This window comes from Nematolebias whitei, chromosome 3, assembly GCF_014905685.2.
Source record: "Nematolebias whitei isolate Nwh7 chromosome 3, NemWhi1, whole genome shotgun sequence".
Taxonomy (NCBI): Eukaryota; Metazoa; Chordata; class Actinopteri; order Cyprinodontiformes; family Rivulidae; genus Nematolebias; species Nematolebias whitei.
Genome location: NC_056500.1, coordinates 92,232 through 100,380, shown reverse-complemented (window position 1 = coordinate 100,380; position 8,149 = coordinate 92,232). Strand labels below are relative to the sequence as shown.

Here is an 8,149-nt window from a genome sequence, read left to right as displayed (position 1 = left end):
AGGAAACAACACAGCACAACCACTGCTTCACTGAAGGTTCTTAATGACGTTGTTGAAGCACTGGATGCTAAGGATTATTGTGCTGCACTTTTCTTAGACCTGTCTAAAGCTTTTGACACTGTGGATCATAACATCTTGTGTCATAAACTCTCAGAAATCGGTTTCTCAGATCACACCATTGGTTGGTTCTCTAACTATCTTTCAGACCGGAGGCAATGTGTTCAACATAATGGTACTTCCTCCAGTTATTTAACAGTCAACAATGGTGTACCACAAGGCTCAGTCTTAGGACCCACCCTCTTTACAATCTACATACATAATGTAGGTAAAAACATCCCTAATGCATCCATACATTTCTATGCTGATGACACAGTTGTTTATTGTCGAGCTAAAACAGTTGCTAAGGCTTTCCAGCTTCTGAAATCTGCATTTAACTACATCCAGACTGATTTGTTTCACCTCAAACTTGTCCTAAATGCCGAAAAAACCAAAGGGATGCTTTTTTCAAATAGGAAGTTGGTCCCAGCAGTTCTTCCTCCGATTTTATCCTCAAATGGTGTCCCCATTGAGTTTGTTGATTCCTATAAATATTTGGGTATCTTGGTCGACTCACATCTTTCTTTTAAGCTCCATGTGGAAAACTTGGTAAAGAAACTGAAAATTAAACTGGGTTTCTTTTTCAGAAACAGATCCTGTCTAACCCTGAATGCTAGAAAACGCCTTGTATCTGTGACTTTCCTTCCCTCAATTGATTTTGGTGATATTATTTACATGAACGCTCCTACAAGAACCCTGCAGATGTTGGATGCTGTCTATCATGGTGCACTAAGATTCATAACTGGCTGTGATTATCGTACCCACCACTGCACCCTGTATTCATTGGTTAACTGGACATCATTAACTTCACGTAGACTCTTTCACTGGTACATTTTCATCTTTAAATCACTTCTTGGTCTGCTGCCTTCATACATCTCCTCCTACATGTCTCTGCGTGAGTGCAGCTACGGAGTGCGCTCTCAGGACATTATTACCTGCAGTGTTCCCTCAGTGAGGACTGAACTAGGCAAAAGGGCCTTCTCCTACTCCGCTCCTGTTTCCTGGAATATCTTACAAAAAGATTTGAAGCTCTCGACCTTGACCTCTCTAAGTGGCTTTAAGAATCTGTTGGACTCCTGGCAGGGACCAATGCAGACATGTTCCTGTTTTTAGTTTTATACATTTGTCTCGGAATCTAGCAGTTTTTTTGGTTTTGTTACCTTTTTCCTTTTAGCCATCCTATTTGTTAAAAAAATTAAAAAAAACTGTAGTATGAGTTTTTATAACTGCTTATTGTTGTTGCTGTTGTCCATTGTTGTCATCTTTCTTTGTTGAAATCAGGTCTCTCTTGTAAATGAGTCCTCGAGGCTCAATGGGATTTACCTGTATAAATAAAGGTTGATTGATATATTATTTTTTTATGACCAGCTCTGCTGGTCTCACACGATCCTCTCCTCCGGAGCCAGGACGGGCAGGCTCATCCTCCCAGCTCCGAGCTCAGCTGGTGACTCGCAGAGGCCGTTCCAAGACCCCAGCCGTGCGTAATCATGAAGGCCCGACCCGCGCAGACAGGCGGACAGAGACGGGTCTGCGACGAACGGTGAAAGCGATTTTAAAAAACATTTTACGTGTAAAAACATAATAATCATTTTTAAATCGCTTCAGCAATTTTTTAAAACATTTCTTGCATAAAAACAAAATATTATTTTATTTAAAAATCGCTTCCACCGTCCATCCCAGACTGTCCAGTCCGCCTGACTGCCGGGTGGGATCGAGATTCAGCCTTCATGATTACGCGCGGCCGGGGTCTGGCAACGGCCTTCTGCGAGTCCCCATCTCCAGCTTCGCAGTGACCAGCGGAGCTCTGAGCACACAAGGCTGGTATCCGGAACCCGAGCCTCCGAGTCGGCACATCGAAGGATCTTCCGCGGTGACCAGCTGAAATTGGAGCCGGGGAGATGACGCCCTGCCCGGTCTGGCGCTCGGAGGCTCCGGAGGGAGGATCGGGGTAGACCAGCAGAGCTCCATCCAGCTTGCTCTGAATTATGTTGTCAGCCATCAAGCACAAAAAATGCTAGCACATCAGCATTAGACCAAGATGTTGTCAGTATTGTTTTTAAAATCTTTAAAATAAGTCCAGCTGCTGCTCCAGTCCGAGAAATTGCAAATGGCAGATTATTGTTTTGAAAAGTTTCTGAAGGATCCAGTGACTCCGCCCCCGACCAATCAGTGACCGACAGTGTTCTGACATCACGTTTTAGTACCTCTTCGTTTGGGTTAGAACCACATAGCCAAGGGTACTGAAAATAGTAACATGTACTAAGTCCCAGTACTAATGGAAAAGCCTCAGAACCGGGCCAAATAGGGTCCAGTCGGCCCGTACCGGTACTAATGGAAAAGAGGCATAAGTGGCTTTAAAAATCTGTTGGACTCCTGGCAGGGACCAATGCAGACATGTTCCTGTTTTTAGTTTTCTACATTCACATTATATTCTAGCTGTTTTGTGTTACTTTTTTTTGCCATCTTATTTGTAAAAAAAAAAAAAAAAATCTGTATGCCTTTTTATAACTGTCTATTTGTTGTAGCTGTTGTCCATTGTTGTCATCATTCTTTGTTGAAATCAGGTCTCTCTTGTAAATGAGTCTTTGGGGCTCAGTGGGATTTACCTGTCTAAATAAAGGTTGAATGAATCTGCAGGGTGCTTGTTGGAGCATTCATGTAAATTAAGTCACCGTAGTCAATGGAGGGAAGGAAAGTCGCAGTTACGAGGTGTTTCCTAACATTCAGAGTTAGACAGGATCTATTTCTGAAATAGAAACCCAGTTTACCTTTCAGTTTCGTTCCCAAGTTTTCCTCGTGGAGCTTAAAAAAGCGATAGATGTGAATCGACCAAGATACCCAAATATTTGTAGGAATCACCAAACTCAATAGGGACACCATTCGAGGATAAAATCAAAGGGAAAACTGCTAAGACCGACTTCCCATTTGAAAACCTCATCCTTTTGGTTTTGTCTGTGTTTAGGATAAGCTTGAGGCTGAACAAATCTGACTGGATGATATCAAAAGTGGCTTTCAAAGGTTGAAAAACCTTGGCAACTGTTTTAGCTCAACAATAAACCACTATCATCAGCATAGAAATGTAAAGATGCATCAGACTTAGATCATCTATTTGATAATTTTACAACTACCGGTACTTTGCAAACCAGTCGATAAAGCTGCTCTGCTGAAAATGAACGTAATCAATCAGAGGAGATTAGCTCCTTGGTTCAATTCTGAGTTACGTACTTTAAAACAGACATCTAGGAAGCTAGAAGGAAAGTGCCGCTCCACTAACGTTACGGAATCTTACTTATCCTGAAGAGATAGCCTGCTATATTTTCCATTTTTAATTGATGAGAATAACAATAACCCGAAGTTCCTTTTCAGTACCATAGCTAGTCTAATGAAAAATCCTATCTCTGATGATTCATGTATCCCTACAACTATAAGTAGTAATGACTTTATGAGATTCTTTATAAATAAAATTATTTCAATTAGGGAAAAAATTCTAACCAACATTCCTAGTACAGTATTGCCTCTGGTTCTGTGTCAACATTAAAAATGTCACTTGACCTGATTTATGTTTGGACTGTTTTTGTCCTGTTGAGCTCTCTGAATTGTCAAAAATAATAGCTTCATGCAAACCATCCACATGTCTGCTAGATCCCATCCCAACCAGGCTATTTAAAGATGTATTTCCCTTAATTAACAATCACGTCTTCGATCTGCTTAATTTGTCTCTAATAAACGGTTACGTACCACAGAGCTTTAAGATTGCTATAATTAAACCTTTACTTGAGAAACATAACCTTGACTCAGGAATCTTAGCCAATTATAGACCTATATCTAATCTAACTTTCATCTAAAAAAATTCTAGAGAAAATAGTTGCTGGTCAGTTGTGTGATCATGTGCAATGAAATAATGGTTTAAAGAGTTTCTGTCAGGTTTTAGAGCTTACAACTAGGGATGGGGCCGATCCAATCCAGTATCGGTGTCGGCCTCCGATACCAGCATAATTTATGTATCGGATTTTTTCGATCCAACCTGCAGACATTTCCAATCCATGATGCACGTTGGCTTCAAACTATGGAATGGATTTCCTGAATGGAGGCGTGTCTCATGAACCCAGAGTAATAAGACCCGCCTCACGTTCAGGAAATCCATTTCATAGTTTGTAGCCAGCTACGATGTGAGGACTGAGTTAGCAGCACTGTGGCTAACAGCTAACAAACTTTTCATCTAAACATGTCCGCTGGGTGGAAGTATTTTACATTAGAAACACCACAAAGCAAGACAGCAACGTGCACTGTCTGCAGAGCCGTAGCGCCACATTAAACCACGGTAAAGTTAGTTTTACGTTGGACATTCGAGCTCTGGGGATTCAGCGGTCTGCTCCTCTCGCTGAACCCATAGTAGGCAGCCCGACCCCGGCCAGCTGCATCCAATCTGCCCCATTCAGTCTGCCCGTCTCTGAGAAGGGACAGACTGAGCGCGACTGACCGAAATCAGGCTGCCTGCTGCGGATTGAACAAGAAGAAGACCTCCTGAAGCCCCGGAGCTCAAATGTTTACAGAGAAGTTGCTAAACTTTATCATAATTATTGGCCAACCACTATCAGTTGTAGAAAATTAAGGATTTCACAGCTTGATACTTGCAGCCAATAAATAGTTTACCCTCCAGGAGATATTTATCAGTACAACAGTAGACAATCATAAAAAAACATATGATTTGAAAATTACAAGAAAATTATATATTAAAAAAATTAAACAATAACAGCTAAAGTGATGTAAAATACTAAAAAACATGTCTGTGTTAGTTTATGCCACGAACTTAGCAGATGTTTAAATCCATTTAATTCTTTATTTTATTTAATTCATTTATTCATTCATTTAAGACAAAATAAACAAAATAAATTAATCCAATCAATCAATCAATCAATCAATCACCTTTATTTTACCAGGTAGAGCCCGTTGAGATCGAGATCTCTTTCACAAGGGTGACCTGGTCAAGTGGTCATCAGCACACGTCACAGGGTTATTGACAAAAAGAAAACATTGAGTGAAAAGAGTGCAGAAAGAAGACAAAAATTCTTATATTTCCCCCTTATTTAAAAAAATATATAAAATAACTTTAAACAATCACTTAATCACTTTAATATCCACTTTAATACTAGGAATAAAAGAAACATGTTTTGTGTTAGCAGAATTTAATTCTAACTTTAAAACTTATCCAACATTAATAAAACTTACCTCAAGTTTCCTTTTTGACATGCATGCATATATTTGTACAAATTGTACCTGAGAGGAGATGATTACAGCCTCATATAAAATCATTGATGATCATGATATCGGAACTGGATCGGTATCGACTGATATCCAGATGTAGGTATCTGATCAGAAGTTAAAAAATGTGAATCGGTGCATCCCTACTTACAGCAACACTGAATCTGTACTGGTGAAAGTCACTAATGATATTCTCATGGCCTTTGACAATGGACTTGTGTCTCTACTGGTCCTGTTAGACCTCAGTGCTGCATTTGATACAGTTGATCATAATATTTTACTACAGAGACTTGAATATGATATTGGAATTACAGGAACGGTTCTAAAATTGTTTAAATCATATCTATCTGATAGATTGCAATTTGTAAATGTAAATAATGAATCTTCATCATACACCAGAGTTAGTCATGGAGTTCCTCATGGTTCAGTGCGTGGAACAATACTCTTTACCTTATATATGCTTCCATTAGGTAAAGTTATTAAACAGCATGGGATAGATTTTCATTGTTATGCTGATGACACACAATTATATTTGTCCATTAAACCCAATGAATCCAATCAGCTACTTAGACTACAAGCATGTCTTAAAGACATAAAAACCTGGATGACCCTTAATTTTTTGCTATTGAATACAGACAAGACTGAGGTTTTAGTTTTTGGACCTGAGCACCGTAGGAATGAATGTTTCAGTCTTTCTTCCTCCTTAGATAACATTAATCTGTCCTCCAGCTCTAATGTTAAAAATCTTGGTGTTATTTTTGATCAGGACATGTCTTTTATCCCCCACATTAAAAACGTTACTAGAACCTCCTTCTTCCACCTGCGTAATATCACTAACATTAGAAACATCTGATCTAAAGATGATGCAGAAAAACTGCTCCATGCATTTGTCACGTCTAGACTGGACTATTGCAATGGTTTATTATCTGGGTGTCCAAATACTTCTTTAAAACGTCTTCAGTTGATCCAAAATGCTGCTGCCAGAGTCTTAACTGGAGTTACTGGGAGAGATCATCTCTCTCCAGTTTTAGTTTCTCTCCATTGGCTCCCTGTCAAATCCAGAATAGAATTCAAAATCTTACTTCTAACCTACAAAGCTCTCAACAACCTCGCTCCATCTTATATTTGAGATCCTATTGTTCCATATTTTTCCAACAGAGCACTTCATTGTCAGACTGCAGGTTTACTCGTGGTTCCTAGAGTTTCCAAAAGCAGAATGGGAGGAAGATCTTTCAGTTATCAGGCTCCTCTCTTGTGGAACCAACTTCCAGTTTCTGTCCGTGAGGCTGACACATTATCCAGTTTTAAGACTGGGATTAAGACTTTCCTTTTTGATAAATACTATGGTTAGGGTTGGCTTGTTATGCTGCCTTAAGCTTAGACTACTAGAGGACAAATTGACCTCATTTGCTTAAATAAATTGTTAAAATGGAATAATTTTCATTTTCATTCAACCTTTATTCTTTATTTAGACTGATAAATCACACTGAACCTTAAAGACTCATTTACAAGTGAGATCTGCTTAGACAGACAAAAAATAGTGAAACTGGACACATGTAAGAAATGGAAGCAAAAAATTCCTATTTGATAATATTTCTTTTTTTTTTTTTTTTTTGATGGCCTCCCTTCTCCCCTTACAGCCATCCTCTCCACACCATTATTATGAAATATTTATTCTAGTGACTATCTAGTGTAGGTTTTTTTTTTTTTAATAGGATAGAAAGAAAGAAAAGACAAAGTAAGACTCCAAAATATAAGAAATATACACAAAGAGAGCACACGGCAAAACACCCGGCCACTGTCTGTTCACCTGCAAAGAACATGACAAAACACAGCAACAAAATACATATGTATAAAGAACTTAAAATATTCATGGCTTTGCAGTAAGTTTCCATAAATATATATACCCATACCTACGCCTATATACATACATACATACATACATACACATGTATATACATTCACATACATATCTATATATCTATATATCTACATATAAAGCCTACATAAGCATCCCTGCTTCTATTTGTGTGTGGTTGTGAGCATGCATAAGTGTATAAGGCTTCTCTAATAGAACATTTAATAGTAACTGTGAAGCAGCAGAGACCCGACCCCCAAGACCACAGGTAGACGAAAAAGGGGGGACCAGAGCCCAAGACCCCAGGAGGGACCTTGATTTGATAATATTTCTATCTTAACATGTGATTCTTGACCTGCCATTGTGTATCTGTTCCTACCAAACCCAGTCGGTAGAGGCAGATGGCCGCTTGTCCTAAGCCTGGTTCTGCTAAAGGTTTCTTCCTCTTGAGGGAGTTTTTCCTTTCCACTGTTGCATTCATGATTGTTCAAGATGAGAGTTCTGTTATGGAGTTAAATTCAAAGCAATTCTGTTCAGTACCCTGAGATGACTTCTGTTGTGACTTGGTGCTATATAAATAAACTGAACTGAATCAGGGATGCTCTGACCTACATTACATATGTAGATTGTAAAGAGGGTGTGTCCTAAGACTGAGCCTTGTGGTACACCATTGTTTACTGTTAAATAACTGGAGGAAGTACCATTATGTTGAACACATTGCCTCCGGTCTGAGAGATAGTTGGAGAACCAACCAATGGTATGATCTGAGAAACCAATTTCTGAGAGCTTATGACACAAGATGTTCTGATCCACAGTGTCAGAATCTTTAGACAGGTCTAAGAAAAGTGCAGCACAATAATCCTTAGCATCCAGTGCTTCAACAACATCATTAAGAACCTTCAGTGAAGCAGTGGTTGTGCTGTGTTGTTTCCT

The 8,149-nt window shown here is 39.1% G+C and overlaps 1 protein-coding gene across 2 annotated transcripts in view; it reads left to right on the top strand.

Annotated features, from left to right (window-relative positions):
- Nucleotides 1-8,149, top strand: part of LOC119430439 (nuclear factor 1 X-type) — a 263,595-nt gene that overhangs the window by 253,281 nt on the left and 2,165 nt on the right. The window lies entirely within an intron of this gene.